Source organism: Anomalospiza imberbis, chromosome 6 (assembly GCF_031753505.1).
Source record: "Anomalospiza imberbis isolate Cuckoo-Finch-1a 21T00152 chromosome 6, ASM3175350v1, whole genome shotgun sequence".
In the NCBI taxonomy this organism is placed as follows: Eukaryota; Metazoa; Chordata; class Aves; order Passeriformes; family Viduidae; genus Anomalospiza; species Anomalospiza imberbis.
This window is the reverse complement of record NC_089686.1, coordinates 25,955,809-25,968,295: the sequence shown is the minus strand read 5'-3', so window position 1 is coordinate 25,968,295 and position 12,487 is coordinate 25,955,809. Positions and strand designations below refer to the sequence as shown.

The following is a 12,487-nucleotide window of genomic DNA, read 5'->3' as shown; positions in this document are numbered from 1 at the left end:
CTCTTATCAGCCAATCCACTCTTTTTCCTTCAACGTTGAGGCATTGCTGCTGAGTGGTGGCTGTGGATGGTCAAGGAGGGAATTTGTGGTGGTGTATTTGATCTCTCTAATTAAGGGAAAGGGGCATGGGATGACTGATAAGCAGGCTGGCCTATCAGGCAATGAATGATAATAAAGAAATAAACAAATGTTGCTCAGCAGTGTTGCCAAGAAAACTGCTGAGGACTGCTATCAATCAGTGTCTCTTTATCTGTCTAGGACTCTGTCTTCAGATATAAAGCTTAGGTAACACCAGACGTTATTAGAATAATGAAGTAACAAAACCAAGCATTCAAAAGTTAGGTAGTCTTAGAATTAAGTTTGCCTGTGCAATATTTATTTGCCATCATTCTGAATACACATTTTGGCATTCTTCCTTAGTGTCGCACTTGTGTTAAAACCAAACAGAGAATTGGGTGAGCAATTATTCGTTGTCCTTAGTTCAGGTACAGAACCCAGTTGACCACATACTCTTTTCTTGCAATGATCTGTTTCACTTGCATTTTAACTTCTGTGTGGAGTGAGGCTAGTGCCTCATTTCAAAAAGATAAGTCACTACTTCTCTGCTTTGCTTGCTTACTCAGAAATGCAAGCATGTGAACTGTGAAAGTGATCAAGTTTTTGCTCAACACAGTTTATAAGATGATACTTGAGGATCTTTAACGCAGATTTTAATGCTGAGTCTTAACTGAGTTTTTGAGAGTATGCACAAATGGCAATTTCCAACATCCTAAAACTCAGTTCCATACTCATTTGAAGAGCTAAAACATGCTTTTCTTAAAGGAAGACATGCACTTCTTTGAAGATCCTTCTCCAGAGGAAAAAAAGTTGGCTCTCTCCAGTGAAACAATTAGTATTTTATGGAAATATATGCTCATATCAGTAAGTCTATTTCTCCTAGCTATCTTCTTTAAGTCTTTCAAGACAGTTAAGGCAGAAGGAAACGACAATCAAAGAAAATGCAGCCTAAAGAACTAACTAAATGCCTTTTTGTGGGATACTTAATGGCTGAAATGGCAACAAGTACCAATCATGAACCAAAGAACGGAATCTAAAGTGTTGACCATCCACTCAGTGCAGAGTTTTATAGGTTACTGATTCCTGTTTATCTTTAATTGCACTGTTGGTTACTTGGAATATCAATAGCAGCTTTCTCCTGCCTTACGCTGGGTCAAGCAATTTGGACTAATTTTTCCTGGAAACTTTCTGTTTATTTTCCCTACCTATGGCTTCTTTTGCATATACTTAGGCAAAGGTGGTTTTTTTTTTTTTTTCTCACATGATCTTGGGTAGACCTGCAAAGTCATTTTGAAGACTCTTTCTGTAAGCTGAGAGAGGAGCTATCAGCATGGCATTTTTTTCAATGCTGTGTTCTGCTCCTCCACACAAAGAAGAAAAGCTTAAATTTTCTGCAACCTGTGGTGCCCAGATGCCATCAAACAGGGAAGATTGAGGGCAAGTAGGAATAATTCAACGTGATGAATCCATCACATTAGCAGTCTGTGCTTTTCTTTTCCTCACACTTCTGTGTCTTCCATTCTATCTCTCTTTGCCTCTCATTATTGTCTTTTTCCTTTAGGATAACAGTAGCATGAAAGCAGTTGTCTGGGTGCCTGATTCTCAGGCCTGTTGCTTCATAGGGATTTTTCTTTAAAGAGACACTAAAATCCTAACTTAATCTGGTATTAGGCCAAGGTTTAGCAGACAGATTCAACTTTCATAGAAAGCTGTTTAAAGATATCCTAGACTCTCTAAGAGGGAAATCTTAAAAACCGCTGCATCTCTTAGCACAGTCTTTAAAAGCCCAGCTTATTGCCAACAGGTGAAGTTTTCCAGCATGTCTGTAATTCAAGGTTTTAATGAAATAGTTTTTTATTTGACCAACTGCCAATCTCATCAGTTGATAATGAACCTGATGGTTAGCTGTGAGCTGAAGTAAGAAAGTAAGAGACTTCTCAAAGTCTGCCATGGCCGAATCAGCAGATTTTTCTGTGTTACTTCTCCATCAAAGAATCAAATGGTTTGGAATTTAAATGAATGGGAAAATTAGCCTGTTCTTCAGATTTTCCCAATGATGTTTGAGCTTCCAATTTCAGAGGGTTTTCACTCAAGATGAATGAAAAAGAAATATGCTTTGATCATTGTTAGTTTTTAATCTCCAACAATGTTCTCTGTTTCCTGCCATCTAAACCACCAAAATATCAAGTGGCTTTCACTATTCCCAAAATGTTTTCTTTTTAAGTCATCATTTTAAATAAGTGACATCTAGAGAAAAGGCATTCTGGAATAAACAGAACTGCCAATCATACAGAAAAAAAAAAAAAAAAAAGAAAAATACTTAAATGTTGGCATTAGCAATTAGGGTTATGCTATCCCCACCTAATAGGGAGGGAGGAAGGAAGGGAGGAAGGAAGGAAGGAAAGTGATTTTATAAACTATTCACTAAAGGTTAATTCAAGAAATATCATATTCAAGTCCTCTTTTTCTTCTGTTAGTGTGTACCATCTCTTTAATGTCTTTCATGGGAACATAGAACTCTATGTTTAGCTAGTATGATTTTTCTGGTTGTTTTGAAACCAGTGAAGCTAGACCAATTTACTCCAGTTAGAGTCTGCTGCTTTGAAAAACAAACCACATTAATTGTTCTGGTTGCCCATTAGAAAAGTGGTTTTGTAGATATTTTGCAACAATGGATAGTTCTCAGTTGTTTCTGTTTTGCTCTACAGAGCAACCACTGATAAGTGTCATCAAATGATGCTTCTCAATATAGCAGCCCTGGCAATCTATATTAAAGGAAGACATCAGATTGTATTAAGTGAGTTAAGAAAGCATATTGTTGCTAATTAATTTGTTTTCCTTATTGGCCTGCATTGAGTACAGATGCTTTCATCCAACCTGAAAGGTACCATGGCAAGCAGGTGTTACAACAATCTTAGCCCAGAGGTATCCAAGTCTTTCTGCCTGGCAGCATTCCAGCACAGACTGGAGCTAGCTTTTGGAGAAGTTGTCAGTGAGATTGATTGCGTTTCGGAATTTCCATTGATTAATTATCTCTCCAGTTCTTCACCATAGGCAACATCCTGAGTTTTGAGACAATGCATGAAAACTTATTGCACTTGTGTTCATCAGTTTGAAACGCTGTGGGATTTTGATAGGTCATGTCTTGCAGAAGGGGAGATAGGGATGGTTAGATGAAGCTGTGCTCCCATGCTTCTTCACAGGATAAAGAAAACAGAGAAAACCATCCGGGCATGGTTTTCTTACCAAATTTACCTTTAGCCTTTGTAATTGCCAATAGTCAAGTAAGTGGTTTTACTTCAAGCACAGCAACAGTTCACAGAATTACACCTGGCTGCTCTGATAGGAAACAGTTTATTCTTGATGTTTTGGAAAGGGATAAAGAATTTGGTTTTTATTTAGTTAGTTTTCTTTCCTGTGTAAAAATACTAGCACTGCTTGGTATAAAGGAATAAGGCAATACTATTTATTAAATGTATGCTATTGCTTATAAACATAAATATGGATATATTCAGATAGGAAGGCCATTCCTTTTATACATTTACCATTCTAGCCCAACTAAGAGATATTTCTTTCAACAGATACTTGTAAAAATCTCTTTCTAACATAAATCTTGGGTCTTAAATGAGTAGAGCAGTAGACTAACCAGCTTAATAAAAGCGAGAGATGATATGCTACTAATGGACAGGACATTTCAACCAGGTGTTATCAAATCATTCATTGCACTAAGTGCACTCTCAAGTTCTGTTGTAAAAACAATTAAAGTACTGGTGGCAGGCTTAAGTTACTTCAAATCATTTGGCAGAATTGATCCACAATTATCTTTGTAATCCCTGAAGCCCCAAACACTAAGTCCTCCATCCACTTTATATTTCCTACACACAGTTCTCAATGTGTCAGCAGCCATGCTCAATATCCATTGGCACCAGCAACTTCACTGGACCTAAGAATTCCAAACTCTAATTATGCTTGTGCTCTGAATACTTAAGTTCAAGTGTATGAAACACTTGTATGACAGTATACCCATCAACTTTCAACGAGTTTGTAGTCTTTAATAATGTTTGCTTGTGTATATGAATGTGTATGATTAGAGAGTGAGACATTAATTTAGATGTTCTCTGTGGACACTTATTTGAAAGGGTGTTTTCTTCTTTTTAGTGTCAGAAGGCTTGTAGTTATTCTGCTTTTTAGGAAATGTTGTGCTTATCTCTAATATGATTGTCTAAAAGCAATAGAAAAATGCCCTTAGTGGAGTTTTGTATGACTTCTCCAAAATGTAATAAAGACATTATCATATCAGATGGGTAATTCATATGGCATGGCACCTTTCCTCTGGCAGTTTAGAAATGCAACTCCCATTGGCAGGAAAAATGTCAGTCCAAATGATTAGAGTTTAGCAGAATAACATTTACCGGAGCACAGAACTGAACAATGGCAAGTGTTAGCCTGAATCAGATATAGCGATTTTTGTTATACTTGTAATAATTTGGAGATTTGTGCCTCTCACATAATCTTTGTAAAACCTAGAAGCCAAATTTTCTCCTGTGGCTAATGACACAAGGGAAGAGCCATGAAAACAGGAGAACAAATTTTGCCTGACTTTTACCCTGTGGATGTTAGACCAGAATATGCCCACAGCAGGTAATCAAAGAGATGCCAGACAAAATTTTGAGCTATGAAGTTAAACCAGAATAGTTCCACTGGAGACTTCACTGTGGGAATCTCAGGCTGAATTTTTTTTTCTTGTGCAGCCCCTGTGTTGCTGTAAATAGAACAAAGCAAGTCCAAGAGCACACCCCTATTTTCTCCAGAATTAATGGACGCATCTATTTCACTGTCAGCAACTTTATATTTCAGATAGATCCTCAGATTGAAAGGATTTTTGATTGCCTTCCTACTGTTAAGCCTTATCCCCCCACTTGTTTAGTCTCCCCAGTTCAGGCATTGGGTATCAATGTGCTTTTGTTTGTTTTAATGCCAACATATTGAACCATTAGAACAGAAGGCACCACTTAGTCCATTACGCAGTCAATTTTCAGTTTAAATACCATTCTTGTAGGCTCATAAGGGATTAGAATTGGTTTGAGCAGTGCACTGAGCTTTTTTGTCTCTATTGCACAAAACAGGGAGTTATTCTGTCTCCTTGATAATAAGTTTCTCAGAGTAAGGGAAGAAAACAGAATTTCAGTTATTGAATATTTAATTCTGGACAGCAGTTTAATCAGAAGTGGGATTTGGGCAATTGCTCTAGCCCCCACCTAACATACTACAGTTTCAGTTCTTAGTATTCCTTAATTATCCCACTGAGATGTTTGAGGAGCAACTAGTAGTAAATGAACTTGGCAAATCAGCTATTACCCAAGTAATGAAATACAAATACATATGTTTGACAATTCTGCAGGGAAATTGTTGGTGCTGTGATTCTCCATGCATTGTATTGGCCAAGAGAGAAAAAGCAGGTGTTATTATCAAAATTTGTATACCAACAATTTGACTAGAGTTTTAAAATAATGTGAAGCTTTTTTCCCCTTCAGCTAATTCCGAGGATGTTGGTTATTGTATGGAGAGCACTGATTGTCAAATAATGAATCCGTAGCAGCTGTGGATTCTCACAGTGACGTAGTTCTAAATATTCAAGGATTTTACGTTATATCTAAGGATGCCTATCAACTTTGCCTCTAACCTTAAACAAAAGAGGGTTCAGCTCTACTGAGGAAATTGATTTTATTCAGCAGCAAGGCAAGGGAAATTAGTACATTCAATATTTGTAGAAAGAAAATAGCAAAGCCCACAAGTCTGGGTGGTTTGAGATTGTTCTTTGTTTTAGTAATTATACCTTTATATGTTAGATCTCATATTTGTAGTTTCAGAAGTATTCTGAATGATTTATGCATCAATCATGTCCTAGACCTGCTGGATTTCTACACCATTTTATGGTGAACTTACAGCCAAACAAATTCAAAGTGAAACTGAATTCTAACTTTACTTCTGTCACTATCTCATTCTGTCTGTCTGGGACATTAGAACAATTTAATTAGTAACCAAATGTCAGTTGCCTCTAGTTCATTTGCATGATATCTCAATGTGCTAATTTCTCAAATTAGCATAATTTATTATTTAAGCTGTCTTTGATTTCAGGGACAGAATTGTTTGAGTTATTTCGTCTGAGGCCCGTATTCATATGCAAGAGAACACAAATAGGAATACTTTGTCGGTGTGCATTTACTAATGTTTACTGTAGAATGATAAGCCAATATAAAGCTGGGAAAGCCTCTCCAAGTCTCACAGATCTCCATTTTGCCATTAGCTGTACCAGTTTAAACAGTGTGCCTCAAGAAATATCGACAGGTCAAGTACAGCAGAGAAGAGTGTGTGTCCCAGTGGCCTTTACACTGACAGTTTCTCCTACATTAAAGAGTTAACTAGCAGCCTACCAGCTCAGAGTGGAAGCTAATGAATGAAATGGAGATTGATACAGACTCTCTTTGGAGGTGCATCGATCTGTATCTTCTGAACTCAGCTTAGGAATTCTGCAGGCTGCATTGCATGAGTAACCCTGGCATGATGCCCATTAGCAAATAACTCTTTTAATGCTTGTCTTCAATTGATTCACTTGTTGTACTGACTACTCTGTAGTACTGCAAACTTTCTTGTATTTTGCCACTGTACTAACAAGTTATGTAAAGGAATTTGATTTTGGAAGCAAAAGTTCAAGCAACTTTCTTCATTCTTCTTTCCTTCTCCTGCTCCGTGTCCCTCACCCAGATAGCATCATGTGAATATTCAGCTGAGATGAGTACTGTCTCATACACCCCAAAATAGTTTCATAAGTCATGTCATTGTGCCATCTAAGCTGGTATTTCAGTCAGAGCAAACAAAAGTAATATGCTCTTAAATGTGAAGCATTTTCATTTATTGCTTTAAATTGACACTAAATTACAGAAAAGTATGTAGGAAGCTTTTTTTCCCTCTTCTATGGTCTCAAGCATAGAATTTACCTACAAAGACAAGTCCCAGCAGGAAGGCCTTCTGTATTTTCTGCTTAGCAGGTCAGGAAATGTCTCTCTTTATTGAACAGCAGAGAGAAAATTAACCCCTCAGCTCCAGCTGTCTGAAGAGTAGCCACCTAGTCCAAGTCTAAGACTAAATTGCTATGTAGTCAGAGAAGGAGAACAATTTACTTCTTGTCTTGAGCACCTGTGAATAGTTGTCTCTAGTCTGTCTCTACCACATGTACAACTAGACTTGACTAGTCATTTTATTATATAAAATCTAAAAAAATCTGTAGACTGAATGCCTAACCCTATAAGCAAAATTATTTATGCAAGCAATCTAGTATGAACAACCAGACATTATCACCTAAGAGTGCCGAAGCAATAAAAATGTCAAAAACTTACACAACCCACAAAATCTCAGTAGGGGCTGTTGGCTGTAGACTTCATCACACAGAAAGTTCTAATCTGCCTCATAGCTCTCCACATCTGCTGTATGTAGATAGCCATTTTCAAAGCATATAAAATTATAAAGCTAATAACGCTAAAAACTTAGAAGCATTCAGAAGTGATTTTTCTATCTGCAACTGAATTATCATTAGGACAGGTAGACAGAAAAGTTTAAACCAAACACATAAGGATAAGCTACACTGTTCCATCTGTTCTCTTTTTCTGTCAAAAGTTTTCTGCCTGTCTTTTGTTTGTCTTTGCCCACTTTTGTTTTTCTGCTTGCTGTGTAGGCAGAGAGATCCTTTCATGGTAAAATAATTGTTTTGATTATAGGCTTGAATCAAGCATCTTTAAATCATGGGGGAACCAGATGTTAAACTATTTGTAACTTTGAAATATTTTTTGTACTGAAAATAAAAACAGAAAAAATATGTAAGAATTAAAAATTATATAATGAGAATTTTTAATAGAAAATTATTGAGAATTTATCATTGTTATTTTGATGGCTTTTCATTATTGACAGCAATAATTGTCAGGCTGTTTTTTTTTTCCTTAACCATCTGTATCTTCTGAGAGTCTTTTGCATATATATCTACTAACAGTTATAAGTATTGTATTTTTGCTGGTTTAGGAAGTATTAAGTAAAAACCATATTCTTGCAATCTAAGCACATAATTCATTACAGTGATTATTATTTAATTTCATTCCTGGAACTGCCTATTTTGATTAAGATGCTGACATTATAAAAAAGTCAGGAAATTTTAATTCATACAAAAAGTACGGCTCTTCTTGATCATTTTCATTTAACTCATACCTTACAGTAAAATGTGCTTTGATTGTAATCCTTATGCTTATAACTCCATTTTGAAGAGTTTGGGAAATTGTTTCTGGCTTACACCATGCAGATGAGAACCAGAATGAGGTCTGATACCAGCATATTTCTTAAGGTGGAGCAAAAGAGCATTTATAAGTAGTTTTTGCCTTCTGAATCTAGTGGATTGTGAGACATGCCTGACATTATTCTATAGGCAAGGCCACAGAAAATCAATACATCTTAGGCAAGGTTTAATTTATTTGTAGGTTCTTACCACTAATGACTTTCCTTTTCTGTTTGTTGATTTTCTCTATAGCTTTTTTTTTTTTTTGCTAAAATTTTATCCTCTCATTGTAACACAAATGACAAGAACTGTGATGTCATTATATTTTTTTTAAAGACTAGATGCATAAATGAACAAGACTGTGTAACTGTGGAATGAACAAACTGGAAACTGTGCCTTAAAAGAATTTTCACAATGGGATTAAGCTTTCTGACTCCCACCCTGGACAACACAACGTATTTTCTATTATTAGATTTTTGTTTATTTTACAGCAACACCAGCAGCCTGCAATGTCTTGGGCATCTTCATGCCCGGCACTATATATAATTGAGTTCTAACTGAAAATCTCTCCTGTGATGGTTTCATCATCTGAATGGGATAAACAGAAGTACTATGAAGGAAAGTAATGAAGTCATTTTTCATAAGGAAATGAGTAACAGAGAAATGAAGCAAAATGCCCAGAAACATGTAAAAACACTGCAGTATAGAAATTATTTGTAATTACTCAGGATATAAAGAATTTTTAGTCTTATAATGGGTGGTTTTCTTTTGAGAATAAGTGCACAACAGTGAACATGTGCCCATTCTGTAAATAGCACGGCAGTAAAGCTAGCTTTCATGTGCTGGATGTTGTTGGTCAGAGGTGCCTAAATGTGAAAAGGAGGATACTCACTTTGCAAGAACTATTCACTGAAAATGTAGATGGAGGCTGCTTTTTTGTTATACTGGGAAAGGTTGTTTTCAACTTAGCAAAAAACCTCTATGGCTCTACTTCTCTACTTGTAATTTATTGTATTACAAGATCCCATTTCTTTCACTTAGTAATCCCCATCTTTTCATGCGTGCTTAGTATACTGCAATTCAGGGCATTAACTCCAGCACCATTTCACATAGTCAACATTGACAAACAAATAAGCTATTCTCAGACCTAAATGAGATTTTAACTTGTTCTACCAGATTCATAAACATTTGTGACTGCGTGGCCAACATTTAACAAAACTTTGTAACTAGGAGTCACTATATCACTGTCTTTCCTACCAACACAGACATTTCAGCACAAAAGTAGAACTGTGCAAGACTCAATTGAGGAAGTAGAGGGTTTATGACAGCGAGATCAGGCATTTCAAAATGATTCTCTACACTGGCAATAGATATGGCAAACATATGTATTTTGTTAGGATTCTTCTGAAAGCCATGTATACAGATATATTTTACAGTCATGTAAATGTCCTAAATCCATGGAAGGGAATACAATTATTTCTGGTATTATTTTTCACCACACTGGCTACACTAAAGAAGCCATATTTATTTAATTTCTTATAGTTGTTTGACTTTTTTTTAAGGCAATGATAGTCATTTAAACTTGGTTTAGTTCTAGTGGTTCAGCCAAAGTTATCTGGGTCAGATCTCTGACCCAGGAGAGCAGAGTGAATGCATGTTGGAAGGAAGATTTTCCCTTGGTTAAGCAGGTTTGGAGAACACCTAAACAAATTGGACCTCCACAAGTCCATGGGCCCTGACAGGAAGCATGCACAAATGCTGAAGGAGCTGGTGGACACCATAGCAAGGTTGCACACAATCAGCTTTGAGAGGTCATGGAGGTCAGGAGAGACACCTGAGGACTGGAAGAAAGCAAATGTCACACCCGTCTTCAAAAAGGGCCAGAAGAAGGACCCAGGGAACTATCAGCCAGTCAGCCTCACATCAATCCCTGGAAAGCTTATGAAATGCCTCATTCTGGAGACATCCACCTGGATGCCAAGAAGGTTGGCAGGAGTAGTCAGCATGGATTCACTAAAGGTAAATCATGTTTGACCAACCTGATTGACTTCTGTGATGAACCAACTACCTGCATGGATGAGGGGAGGTCACTGGATTTTGTCTGCTTTGATGTCAGCAAGGCTCTTGACTGTTTCTCATAACATCCTCACTGGCAAACTCAGGGTGTGAGGGCTGAATGAGCGAGGACTGAGAATTGACTGAATGGCAGATCCCAGAGGGTCATAAACAGTGGCACAGGGTCTAGTTGGAGGCCTGTCACTACGGCTCTCCCCTGATGCTCAATACAATACTGTGCCCAGTGTTGTTTGACTTATCCATGAATGACTTGGATGAAGGGGAGATGCCTCTTCAGCAAGTTCACTGATGACAGGAAGCTGGAAGGAGTGGCCAATACCCCCTAGTGCTGTGCAGTCCTTCAGAAGGACCTCGACAGGTTAGAGGGAAGGACAGAAGGAATCTTCTGAAATTCAGCAAAGGCAAATGCAGGGTCCGGTACCTGGGGAGCAACAACCCCAGGCACCAGTACTGGCTGGGGGCTGAGCTGCTGCAAAGCAGCTCTGAGGAGAAGGGCCTGGGGGTCCTGGTGGACAACAAACTGTCCATGAGCCAGCAGTGCCCTTGGGGCCAAGAAGGCCAGTGGTCCAGTGGTATCTTGGCGTGCACTGAGAAGAGCACTGCTGGCAGATCAAGGAAGATGATCCTGCCCCTCTACACAGCCCTTACGAGGCCACATCTGGAGTGCTGTGTCCAGTTCTGATCTCCTCAGGACAAGAGAGACAGGGAGCTGTTGGAACAGGTCCAGCAGAGACTATGAAGATGATTGAGGGACTGAAGCATCTCTCTTACAAGGACAGGCTGAGAGAGTTGAGCCTGTTCAGCCCTGAGAAAAAACAACTGAGAAGAGCAACTGTATAAATATCTAAAGGGAGATGGAGTGTAAAGAGGATGGAGCCAGGTTCCTCTTGGTGGTGCCACACAGTAGGAATAGAGGCAATTGGCAAAAACTGATGCCCAGGAAGTTCCACCTCTCTATTGTGTGAGTCACCATACACTGTGACAGATTGCCCAGAGAGTGGTGGAGTCTCCCTCACCAGAGATATTGAAGATCTATCTGGACACAACCCTGTGCCATGCGCTCTGGGATGACCCTGTTTCAGCAGGGAGGTTGGACCAGGTGACACACCGTGCTCCCTTCCAACCTTACCCATTCTGTGATTCTTTGATCCAAAAAAAGATCAGATATGTAGACAAAGACAAATTACTGAAACATACACAAAAAGAGCAGTTTATATGTATCTCACCATATTTGCTGTAGGATAGGCCTCTAAGATTATAACTCCAGGATTTTTGGGCTATGTCTTTTTCTGATTTAATTGTACCTTTGTTTTTCTGTATATGCTCATGTCAAGAGTAAATGGAAATTGTAGCAAATCTTATAGCTTTATCTAATATACCGAGGTAAATCATTCATATGTTCATAAAACATATGAATGCCTTCGTATGTTTTTGAAATAATATATTTTGACAGAAATTTTGCCATGCTTGATTTTTACCTAGAGTTCAAACATGAAAGCAAATTTCTTCATAGCTACATTTTACTGGCTCAACAGCAGGGGAAAATAAGAACTTTTCATCTGTTGTCTGTAAATTATTAAAACTTTCAACTTAAAAATCATCTTGATAACCTTGCTAATCAATGTAATAGCTTAGTAGACTGAATTTCATCCTTTCAAATCTTACTCTCAAACATTCTCTGGCTGTTAGCAATGGCTGTAACTGCAAGCAGCTGTAAGCCCCCCATCAGCAGAGGGTTACAGAGTGGAAACAAGGAAGGGCACAGGAAGAGCTTTATTAGCCTCATTTAGGAAGTGGCTAAATCTTCTTTTCATTGTCTCTGAAATATGAGACACTTATACTTGTCCAGTACCTTAAATTACTTGTTCTGATCCATAAACATTAATCAGCATGGGCCATTTTTATTCTAACACTCTGAGTTTGACATCTTTTCCCACCTGATTCTTCTCATCCTGGCTCTGCAAGACAGATCATATGGTGAGTGAATACACTCTCTCCTTCCCTCTTATGCTGTTATGGTTCATGAACTATCTT

General features: G+C 38.0%; 1 protein-coding gene and 2 long non-coding RNA genes across 14 annotated transcripts in view; 2 read left to right on the top strand and 1 right to left on the bottom strand.

Annotated features, from left to right (window-relative positions):
* Positions 1-12,487, top strand: part of NPAS3 (neuronal PAS domain protein 3) — a 597,093-nt gene that overhangs the window by 460,573 nt on the left and 124,033 nt on the right. The gene's annotated exons all lie outside the window — the stretch shown is intronic.
* Positions 6,956-11,037, bottom strand: LOC137475560 (uncharacterized). Its single transcript, XR_010999951.1, has 3 exons — positions 10,875-11,037; positions 10,413-10,791; positions 6,956-7,120 (listed from the first exon to the last, which is right to left on the bottom strand). It is a non-coding gene; the product is annotated as an uncharacterized lncRNA (long non-coding RNA).
* LOC137475559 (uncharacterized) overlaps positions 11,130-12,487 on the top strand; it is a 6,479-nt gene continuing 5,121 nt past the window's right edge. Inside the window, exons 1-2 of the long non-coding RNA XR_010999950.1 lie at positions 11,130-11,552; positions 11,936-12,434. This is a non-coding gene — a long non-coding RNA (uncharacterized lncRNA). The remainder of the gene's footprint in view (positions 11,553-11,935; positions 12,435-12,487) is intronic.